Source organism: Neomonachus schauinslandi, chromosome 14, assembly GCF_002201575.2.
Source record: "Neomonachus schauinslandi chromosome 14, ASM220157v2, whole genome shotgun sequence".
In the NCBI taxonomy this organism is placed as follows: domain Eukaryota; kingdom Metazoa; phylum Chordata; class Mammalia; order Carnivora; family Phocidae; genus Neomonachus; species Neomonachus schauinslandi.
The window spans coordinates 71,572,281-71,584,223 of NC_058416.1; the positions used below are offsets into that span (position 1 = coordinate 71,572,281).

Genomic DNA, 11,943 nt, shown 5'->3' on the forward strand with positions numbered 1-11,943 from the left:
GGTTGGTCCACCTGATGACCAGATGGATGAATGTGTGGCACCAAAGTTTATCTTACTTTTTTGAATCCCTCTTAGGATTTGGTAATAGTAGGATTTATTTTATTTTATTTTATTTAAGTTAGCATATAGTATGTATCAGCCAGGATCAAAGCAGCAATAAGAAACACACAGTAATTCGAACAGGGATAATTTAAGATAAGGAATTGTTAACTGGGGGGCCTCGGTTGGTTGGGCATCCGGCTCTTGGTTTAAGCTCAGGTCATGATCTCAGGATTGTGGGACTGGCCCTGCAGTGGGCTGCGCGCTCGGCACAGAGTCCAGTTGAGTTTTTCTCTCCCTCCCCCTCTGCCCCTTCCCTTTGTGTTCTCTCTTTCTCTGGAAGAAAGGAAGGAAAAGAAAGAGAGAAAGAAGGAAGGAAGGAAGGAAGGAAAATCTTAAAAAAGAATTGTTAACTGTAACAGAGATTAGAGTAAAGAGGGATTGACTAGTGAAAGTATTCTAGAGTACATAGGAATCGCAGACATAAGAAGCAGTCAGTACCCTTGAGGACTGAGAAGGGTGCCCATGGAAGAGGGTCCCCACTCCCACTGAGGGCTGAGATGTGGACGTCTTTGGGGAAGGCACTGCCATGGCTCTCTCAGTGGCAGATAAGTTGCCGTGTACCACACCGGTGGAACTTGCTGGAAATGCACCCTCAGAATCTGCAAAAATACGCTCTCCAGGGTGCTGTGGAGAGGCTTTCCTAGGGAGACACCACTACAGAACCACCAGGGGACTTTGAGACCACGGGGGTGCTGGCTGCCGTGTACTGCAGAGGTGATGCTGTGGAGAAAGCCCCACGCTGCGGGAACTGGGTCCTGGAGCGTCCCTGGGTGGTGCAAGGGCCGATGCTCGAGAACCGGCTTGCGCTGCTGGAGCCGCACACTGGAGAAGCCAGCCATGCAGAAGGAGCCAGGCCTGGGGGACGCTGCGTGTGCTCCGGGAGCCTGCTGAACAAGCACACCAGAAGCAGGACGGCAGAACCACTTCCTCCTGCCTGTCTCTCCGGGGCTCTCTGCTGCCGAAGCTCCAAACTGTGCCTGCTGGCAAAGGACAAATATGTAAAGGGCCGTGCGTGATCCAGTATGTTCCAGAATGACTATACCATTTCCTTCCCACCCACAGTATAGGGGAGTTCCAGTTGCTCTGTCTTGCCAGCACCTGATATCGTCAGCATTTTAAAAATTTGAGCCATTCACATAGATGTGTATGGTATCTTGGTTGTGGTTTTAATTTGCATTTAAGAGCTTATGGCTCAGGGCGCCTGGGTGGCTCAGTTGGTTAAGCGACTGCCTTCGGCTCAGGTCATGATCCTGGAGTCCCGGGATCGAGTCCTGCATCGGGCCCCCTGCTCAGCAGGGAGTCTGCTTCTCCCTCTGACCCTCCTCCCTCTCATGCTCTCTGTCTCTCATTCTCTCTGTCTCAAATAAATAAATAAATAAAATCTTTAAAAAAAAAAAAAAAGGAGCTTATGGCTCATACTGAACATTTCTTCATGCACTTGTTTCTTATGTTGTGCCATTCTTATATTCTCTTTGGAGAAGTAACCGTTCAAGTCTTTTGCCCATTTTTTAAATTGAGTTGTATGTTTTTATACTGTTGAGTTTGAATGGTCTTTACATACATTCGGAATACAAGTCATTTGACAGATATGTGGTTTGCAAATATTTTCTCTAGTCAGTAGCTTGTCTTCCTCTCTCAACAGTGTCTTTCGCAGAGGAAAAGTTTAATTTTTCTGTCATCAGTTTTACCAGTTATTTTTTTATGGATCATGTTTTTGTAAAATGTCTAAGAAATCTGTCACTAACCTTAGGTCAGTTTTTCTCCTATATTTTCTTCTAAAACTTTTATAGTTTTACATTTTTATATTTAGATCTGTGATTCATTTTGAGTTAAGTTTTGTGTAAGGTATGAAGTTTAGGGCTCATTTACAGGGCTCTTTTTTTTTTTTTTGTATGTGGATACCCAGTTGTTCCCAAGCTATTTATTGAAGACTCTCCTTCCTCTATTAAATTATCTCAGCACCTTTGTCAAAAGTTAATTGGCTGTATTCAGGTGGCTCTATTTTGGGACTCTGTTCTGTTTCATGAACCTAATGTCTATCCTTTTACTATTACCACACTCTCTTTGATACTGTAGCTTTATAGTGAGTCTTAAAATCTGACAGTGTCATTCCTCCAACTAATTACACTTCTTCAAAATTGTTTTACCTGCTTTATTTCATTTGTCTTTTCATATAAATTTTAGAATCAGCTTCTCTATGGCTACAAAAATGTCTTAAGATTTTGATTGGAATGTTGTTCAACTTACAGATCGGGAAAAATTGCTGTCTTTATTATACTGAGTTTTAAAACCCATGAACATGATATGTCTCTCCATTTATTTACATCTTTGATTTCTTTCATCAACATTTTGTGGTTTCAGCGTAAAAAACTTGTATATATATTTCTTAGATTTATACCTAAGTATTTCATTTTGGGAGCCATTATAAAGGAGATAATTTTTTAAATTTCAGTTTGGAATTATTTGTTGCTAGTATGTAAAAATACCAACTTTTTGGCATTGCTTTTATATCCTGCAGCCTTGTAAAACTCAACAGCTCTAATAGTCTTTTTGTATTCCTTGGCATTTTCTACATAGACAATCATGTCTTTTCTGTATAGACACTTACTTTTCTTCCTTTCCAATCCATAGGCCTTTTATTTCCTCTCTTGCCTTTCTGCATTGATTAGGGCTTCCAGTACTGTATTGAATATGAGTGATGTGAGTTGACATACTTACCTCGTCCCTGAGGCAACAATGACATTAGCTGCAGACTTGTTGTAGTTGCTCTTTATCAGGTTGATGACATTCTCTTTTATATTACTCATTTGCAAGTTTTTACCATAAGTTGGTGTTGGATTTTGTCAGATGCTTCCCTGCATCAATTGATAAAAATGTGTATCTTTTTCTTTAGTCTATTAATGTGGTGGATTATATTGACTGATTTTTTCAAATATTGAACAGGCCTTACATTCTTGGAATAGCCCTACTCCCCTTTGACTGTGGCGTATAATTATTTTTATATGTTGCTGACTTCTATTTGATGTTCTTTATTGATTAGTGTTAGGTCTATTTTCTATTTAATCTATGGAATATTGGTCTGCAGAGTTTCTTTCCTCATGTTATTTTTGTTAGCTTTTGGTATAGGGTAACATAGGCTTTATAAAATGAGCTGGGAAGTGTTCTTTCTTCTAGTTCCTGGAAGAGATTGTGAAGAGTTAGTATTATTTCTTCTTTAAATGTTTGATTGAATTTGCCATTGAAACCATCTAGACCTGGAGATGTCACTTTGGATGGTTTTCAACAATGAATAAAATTCATTAGTAGTTATAGGACTATTCAGGTTATCTATTTCCTTTTGAATGAGTTTTAGTAGTTTGTGGTTTCTGACCAATTGGTCCATTTCATCTAAGTTGTTGAATCCATATGTGTAGAGTTGTTTGTAATATTCCCTTATCCTTTTAATTTCTGTGGGGTCACTAGTTAGGTTTCCTCTTTCATTTCTGATATTGATAATTTTTGCCTTCTCTCTTTTATTCTTGGTTTGTCTGGGCAGAGGTTTATCAATTTTATTGATTTCCTTTAAAGAGAACCAACTTTTTGTTTCGTTGATTTTTTTTTTTAAAGATTTGTTTTACTCTTTTCAATTTCATTGATTTTTTACTCTGTTATTTTATTTCCTCTGCTTATTTTGGTTTGTTTTACTCTTTTTTTTCTAGTTTCTTTTTTTTTTTTTTAAGATTTTACTTATTTATTTGACAGAGAGAGACACAGCGAGAGAGGGAACACAAGCAGGGGGAGTGGGAGAGGGAGAAGCAGGCTTCCCGCTGAGCAGGGAGCCCGATGCGGGGCTCGATCCCGGGACCCTGAGATCATGATCTGAGCTGAAGGCAGACACTTAACGACTGAGCCACCCAGGCGCCCCATTTTGTTTTCTAGTTTCTTAAAGTACAAGTTTAGATTATTAATGTCAGATCTTTTTACTAATATAAACATTTAATGCTATAAAGTTATCTCTAAGGCTTTATCTACATATATCCCACAAATTTTATGTTGTATTTTCAGTTTTGTTCAGTTCCAAGTATTTTTCTAATTTGCCTAAAGGCTTCTTCTTTGACAATTATTTAGAAGTCTTGCTTAGTTTCCAAGTTGTTGGAGATTTTCCTGTTACCTTTCTTTTCTCACTTTCAAATCTAATTCCATGGTGGGCAGAAGACATATTTTGCATGCTTTCAATTATTTTAAATTTGTTAAGATTTGTTTTATGACCCAGGGTATGTTGGGGAATGTTCCATATGCATTTGACAAGAATATGTATTATGTGTTTGTTGGGTGTAGTGTTCTCTAAATGTCAGTTATCCTCAGTTGGTTGATGATGTTGTTCAATTCTTCTATATCTTCGTTGATTTTTTGTTTATCAGTTCTGTCAACTACTGAGAAAAGTGTGTGGAAGTCTCTGCCAGTCTATCCATTTCTTTCAGTTTTGCCAGTTTTTGCATCATGTATTTTGAAGCTCTGTTGGTAGGTGAAGACACACCTAGAATCATTTTATGTTCTTCGTGAATTGGATCTTTTATCATTGTGTAATGTTCCTCTTTATCCCTGGTAATTTTCTTTGCTCTGCAGTCTATTTTGATCCTAATATAACCACTCCAGCTTTGTTTTGAATAGTGTTCATATGGTATATCTTTTTGTATCCTTTTACTTTTAACTTATCTATATCATTGTATTCGAAGTGAGTTTCTTGCAGAAGCATTTAATTAGGTCATGTTTTTTTAATTCCATTCTGTCAATCTCTATATGTAGACCATTTACGTTTAATATAATTATTGATACATGTCGATTTTTGTATGCCATGTTAATATTTGTTTTGTTTGTTTCTCTGATTTACATTGCTCTGTTTCCCCTTCCTTCTTTTGGGCTACTTGAACTTTTTTTTGAACTCCATTTTAATGTATCTCTTATGTCTTTGACTATATCTCTTCTTACAGCTCTTTAATGGTTACTCCAGAGATTATAATATACATACTTCTCACAGTCTGCAATCTACTTACTACTGATATTTTATTATTTCAAATGAAATATAGAAATCTTACCACCATGGGGTAACCTTTCCCTCTAGCCCCATCTTGCATTTGTCTTGTACACTATATCTACATACTTTAAAATTCCATCAGTGTTAGGAGAAGAATAGTCTATTCTATTTACTCAGACATTTAATCTTTGTTACTTTCCTTTCTTCCCTGGTGTGCCTAGTTTCCTTATGGTATCATTTCCCTTCTGTCTGAAGAAGTTCCTTTAGCAGTTATTTTAGTATAGGTCAGCCCTTAGTGACTTCTCTTAGTTTTTGTATTAGTTATATATTACTGAATAACAAATTCCCCAAAATTTAGTGGCTTAAAACAATAAAAATTTATTATCCCACCATTTCTATGGGTCAGGAATCCTGGCATGGCTTAGTTTGGTCCTCTGCTTCAGAGTTTTTCTTGAGGCGGCAATCAAAGTATTAGTTATGGTTGAGGTCTTGTCTAAATGCTTCACTGGAGAAGAAATCACCTCCAAGCTCACATGATTATTGGCAGGATTTATTTCTTTTTAGCCTGTTGGACTGAGAGTCTCAGTTTCTTGCTGGCTGTTGACAGAGACTGCCCTGGATTACTTGCCACGTAGGCCTCCCCAACATGGCTGTTTACTTCATCAAGGTGTACCAGCCAAGAAGGCAATAGAAGCTACAGTAATCCAGACTTTATAGTCTTATATACATAATCACAGAAGTGACATCCATTACTGTGCCATATTCTTTGGGTTAGAGGCAAGCCATAGGTCCTGTCCACCCTCAGGGAGGAGATAGATTACATAGGCATGAACAAGAGAGTATGTCTGTAATATCTGTTTGAGAGTATGTCTGTAATCTCAGGCTGCCAGTTTTCCTTCATCTAAGAATGTTTTTATTTCACCATCATTTATGAAGGATATTTTCACTGGACTGGAATTCTAGGTTGATCATTTTTTTTTTCACACTTTAAAAATGTATTTCCATTTCCTTCTGTAATCTGTGATCTCTGATGAGAAATCCTCAGTTATTTGAATCATTATTTTCCCTATACACAGTGAATCTTTTATCTCTGGTTATTTTCAAGATTTTTTTCTTTATCTTTAGTTTTCTGCCATTTGAATATGATGCATCTGTTCATGGATTTCTTTGGGTTTATTCTGTTTGTGGTTCACTCAGCTTCTTGATCTGTAGATTTATGTCTGACACCAAATTTGGGAAATTTTCATTCATTATTCCTTCAATTTTTTTCTGTTCTACCCTCTTTCTCCTCTCATTCTTGGGCTCTGAATACATGAATGTTAGGTCTTTTGGTATAGAACCACAGGTCCTTCAGGTTTGTTCATTTACTTAAAACATTTTTTTCCTGTTAATCGTACTGGATAATCTCTATTGCTCTTCTATCTTTGGGTACATTAATTTTCTTCTGTCATCTCCATTCTGCTATTGAGCCCATACTGTGAGTTTTTATTTCAGTTCTTTCTTTTTAGTTCCAAATTTTTCATTTGCTCCTTCTTAATATCTTACGTTCTTTGCTAAGATCTTCTTTCTTGCCATCTTTTCAAGAGTCTTTACTTGTAGCATTTTTAAATAGTTGTTTTAAGGTCTTTGTCAGACAATTCCAACATTTGTGTCATCTTAGCATAATTCCAAAAAGCATCTGGTGATTGCCTTTTCCCAGGCAAGTTGAGATTTTCCTAGTTGTTTTTTATTTTTTGGATACTGAGTAATTTGGGATTATATCCTGGACATTTTGAATTATGTTATTATGTTAAACTCTGGGTCTTCTTTGACTCCTGTGGAGGACATTGATGTTTTTGTTGAGGTGAGCAGTTGACCTGGTTAGGGTTCAGGCCATAAGCTCTGACCAGCTTTCGGTGTAAGTTCTATTTTCAAAGTTCTTGCCATGCTACTCAAGTCCATCCCACAGTTATTCACTGGGGTTCAGGAACTGGGCCATCTTGTATTTAGGTTCTCATGATCTTTAGGGTCAGATTTACATGTATGCAGCTTAGGGGTGAATCCAGGAACTTATTAACAACTTTATGTGCTCCCTTTTCTTTTTTCTTTTTTTTTAAGATTTTATTTATTTATTTGAGAGAGAGAATGAGACAGAGAGAGAGAGAGCATGAGATGGGGGAGGGTCAGAGGGAGAAGCAGACTCCCTGCTGAATAGGGAGTCCGATATGGGACTTGATCCCGGGACTGCAGGATCATGACCTGAGCCTAAGGCAGTTGCTTAACCAACTGAGCCACCTAGGTGCCCTGTGCTCCCTTTTCTGAACTCCTCCCTGTGTTCTCACCAGTATTTTTCAATTCCCCAGGGCTCTTCTTTTTGGTCCTGTCACCAAATGTGCTTACTCCGTTTTACCTGGAACCAGAACCCAGTATAGCAGGATATTTATAAAAAATACTTAGTAACATTTGTTGAGTGAACAAATGAATGAGACTTCAAACAGTTGGTCTTGACCTCTCCCCTGAGCCCCAGACCTGGATGCTTATAATCTCTAGGCCTTTGGGAAGGAAGTGTCTACATAACTGAATCAACATCTGCACACTTGGCATTGCCGACTAAACTTCTTGTCTGCGTGCTCAGCATTTCCTAACTGAACCCATTCCTCTTCCACCTAAGACCACCTTCTACTTTCAGTTTCTCGCTTTGCCACCAGTTGCCCATCTGCAACTGGTGGCAAAGCGAGAAACAACTCATTACTTGTCCCTTCAATGAGTTTCCCAAAGAGAAATACATTCTCCTTCTGGTAATATTTCTTCTGTCAGTTCGCGCTTTTCCACTCTCAGCCTTGCCAGCCTAGTTCATATGTCTAGACTAATGGGATAGCTGGCCCAACCCCAGGACAAGCCAGAACCATGTTGGTGACAACAGAGAACAAGAAGTGGGGAGGAGGGGCGCCTGGGTGGCTCAGTTGTTAAGCATCTGCCTTCAGCTCAGGTCATGATCCCAGGGTCCTGGGATCGAGCCCTATATCAGGCTCCCTGATCAGCAAGGAACCTACTTCTCCCTCTCCCTCTGCTCCTCCGCCCTGCTCATGCTCTCCCTCTCTCTCTCTCTCTGTCTCTCTCAAATAAATAAATAAAATCTTTAAAAAAAATGTGGGGAGGAATCAGGAAAGTGGGGTTATACGCAGCTAGTCTGTTTGTAGGGGAGACAAGGGACAGAGGCTTGGAGCAGAGGAGGGAGCCACTATCAAGATTTCAGAGCTCAGGGGTTTGTGGAAGACTTGCCTCACCTGGCATGTTGAGACCCAGGCACATTCATGTATTAGCACAACAGTAACTACCAAGAATGGGGCTTCTGGTAGGTGTGAGGGGCTGATCAGGCTTCGGTGAGCTTGACTGTGAGCTCTCAGGGCTGCTTCTGAGCAGATGCTGGTAATAGCCACCCAGCCATCCCACGTTCTCCTCTCTGGACCAGTTGACTGTCTGCCAAAAAGCAGCCCTGAGCCTGTCACCCCATGTTCAGAGGCCTGGGCCAACAGTTCTCAACCCCCTTCCAAGTTCCAAGCCCTCCACCGTTATTCCTCCTCCCCTCCCACTCATACCCTCTACTCCAGCTCAACCGGGCTATTCCCTAGGCCCCAAAGGGCCCCCACACTAACTCCTCTCCATGCCTTTGCTCATCCTATTCCCTCTGCCTGGAAGCACCCCCGACCACCACCAAGTCTCCACCTATCAAAGTTGTATTCTTCAAGAGACCTCTCAGATACAGCAAGTTCTGGGAAAGCCTTTATGCCCTCCCTATCTTGGGTACAGGCCGGTGCCCTCCTTGCGTTCCTCAATCCATCTTAGCCAGCAGCCACTAGTCATACTAGCTCGTAAGTGCCTTGAAGGCAGGTGTAGTGTGACTCTCCCCTGTTTAGCCTCTGCAATCCTTGCGCATAGATAGGTCCTGCTCCGTAATCATTGTGGAGTCAGGGCGAGTGGAATCAGACTAGGTAATGCGCCATCTCTAGGAAGTCTCTCAAAGACATGGATGTGGGGGTGGTGATCGTGATACAAAGGCACTCTTGGGATCCCTGCGGTAGAGATGAGGCTTGTTTTGTAAATGGAAGATTCCTTTGTCTGTGACATTGCCTGTTTGTTTTTCCCTTCAGTGTTAATACTCTGCAGGGTCAGAAAATAGGAAACAACCCCATTAAGCATGAGATTCTGAGGGCTCTGTCTACGGCTGACAGCAAGAGTGGGACTGCAAGATAATGGAGGCTGATACCGGTTCCAGCCAATTCTTCTCCCCTTTGCAAAGCGCTGAATGACAAGCAGATTTCTCAGCTCCAAGCAGGCAGTCGCATTCAGATGATGAATGTGTCCCTGGACAGAGGAGCTTGTTGAGTGATATTTACCAGGGTCTCTGTGAAGGGCCCTCACCCCCCCCCAGGGAGCATTTCAAACCTTCAGCTGCTCGCCTGTTCAGCTGCCGCCCGTGGGGCTGAGAGAGGAATTAAACCTCATCCCCTGCTCTCCAGCAGGATGGAAGCCATGGTGATTTGTAGAGGTGCTCAGATGTTTCCTGGTTTCTCTTGCTTCCTATACTCACCCCTTCCCCCACCTGGTCAAACCCCAGCTGGGTGAGACTCTGAACTGTGACAAGCTTAGAGCCTTGGCGGGGTGGGGACAGGTGGGGAGATCAGTGCCAAAGACCTGAGTGCAGGCCTGGCTTTACCACTTGGTGCCCTTTGGCCACATTCCTTGGCTTCTCTAAACCTCAGTCTCCTCAGAAGTAAGATGGAGGCAGTAAGAGCTGCCTCACAGACAATAAAATAAAAATACTTTGCATATTATAAAATGCTCTCCAGCTTGTCATTCATTCATTCACCAACTTCTTGTGGCATACTTCCTGCGTGCCAGGCCCTGTGCTGGCTTCGAATTGCTGTTCTGTGTGGGCTGGGAAGAAAAGCAGGCTGATGGCTTTACCAGTGGTTAGCGTGGTTCTGGGGTGCAGGTGAGTAGCTGGCCAAGAAATCAGACCTCTGGGCTCTCTTTGAAGACTGCTCCACTTCTGACACCTTTAGGGCTTCAGCGCTTGGGAAGCCTTCCCAGTGACTGGGCCTTTGCATGACCTTCTGTGAAGAAGATGGCTGAATCAGGGCTCTGGTGCCTAATTAGCAGGCATGTTAGTCTAGGTTCTCCAGAGAAATAGAACCAATGGGGCAGCAGTGTGCACGCGCGCACGCACACACACACACACACACACAGGCTTATTAGGAATTGGCTCACATGGTTATGAAGGCTGAGAAGTCCCAAGATCTTCAGTTGGCAAGCTAGGGACCCAGGAGAGCCAATGGTGTAAGTTCCAGGCCGAGCCCAAGTCTGAAGGCAGGAGAAGACTGATGTTCCAGCTTGAAAACACTCAGGTAGAGATGGAATTCTCTCTTATTCAGCCTCTTTGTTCTGTTCAGGCCCTCAGTGGATTGGATGGGGCCCACTCACATTGGGGAGGGCAGTTTGCTTTCCTCAGTCTTCAGATTCAGATGTTAATCTCATCCAGTAACACCCTCCAGATGTACGCAGAATAACGTTTGACCAAATGGCTGCCCCTCCCCCCCCCACTCCGGGGGCCCCAGTCGAGGTGGCCCGTGACAGCAGGTTTGACATCCACACAGAGCATTCAAGTTTTTCAGGCAGCTTCTCACACTGTGTATCATTTGGCTCCGTAACAACCTAGTGAGGGGCTTATTCCCCTTCCTCCGTGACCTTCTGATGTCCCAGGTTCGCCAGCCTGTCTGTTTGAAGCAGGTCATGTTCACGTTAAACCCACCTCTTGATGCACAGGGCCTTGTTCGCTCAGGGTGCCGGCAAGTCCTTCCCTCTCCAGAGCCCACTTCTTCAGCATTGAGTGGTTTGCGTGTTCAGTCCATCGTCTTCCTCCGGGGCCCTGGTGCTCGCCACTCTCCCACACTAGTTCTCAGTCAGCAGGAAACTGTAGACAGTGAGGGCTGAGAGCTGTCTGTGGCCCGGATGTCACTCAGCATTTCCGTGAAGTCTGAGCGTAACCAGCATGCTGAAGGGAGGCAGGGCCCTGCGCTGCTTGTGCCAGCCTCGGGGCATGGTGAGGTGTGGGGACAACTGGGAGGGGGGTGGCCACAGGTGGGCAGCGCCCCCTCGGACACTTCACCACCGCAGGGGTCCCCTTGGGCCACAAGTGCTTAGCTTTGACAGTTAACAAGCCTTTTGTCATTTTAATCATGCTGGTGAATCAAGGCACTCCTGGGTATTTCTGTTTATTTAAAACCCATTGCAGATGTTCTGTTACAGTCTGTCATCAGCGAAATATGAATTTATTAATCTGAAAATTGTAACATCCTCCTGGTGAGCTTGGAAAATGGGCTCCGGTCGGCAAGGCTTCTGCCCACATTTCAGACAGTGCTCTCTCTGCCTGGCACTGTGGCCACTCGTGGGCACATCTGTCTCCTTGTGTGGAAATTGCCTTTTAGGCCAGGTGTTCCTGAGGCCCAGCGTGGTGCCTGGCTCATGCTAGGGGCTTAGTTACCGTTTCTGGAACGGACCGAACCGGAACGTGCTCCCAGCTCTGCTCTGGGAAGAGCACCCAGTCAGCCCAGCACACACTGTTGAGCACCTACTATGTGTCATGGGTGAGACGCCGGGGTGTAACCCTGGTTCAGGCATAGCACCGACTGTAGGGGGCTCACAGCCGAGTGGGGGCGACCACCAGAAACCGCCAACAAGAGTGCCTCTTGAGAAGCACTAGACGGAGGAGGGAGGAGGCTGCAGGGCCACCAGGGAGGGCGCAGGGGGGACGCCGGCCTCAGGGAGGCGCTCCGTAGCAGGGGTCT

The 11,943-nt window shown here is 43.2% G+C and overlaps 1 protein-coding gene across 1 annotated transcript in view; it reads left to right on the forward strand.

Annotated features, from left to right (window-relative positions):
- TTC28 (tetratricopeptide repeat domain 28) overlaps positions 1-11,943 on the forward strand; it is a 604,133-nt gene that overhangs the window by 549,018 nt on the left and 43,172 nt on the right. The gene's annotated exons all lie outside the window — the stretch shown is intronic.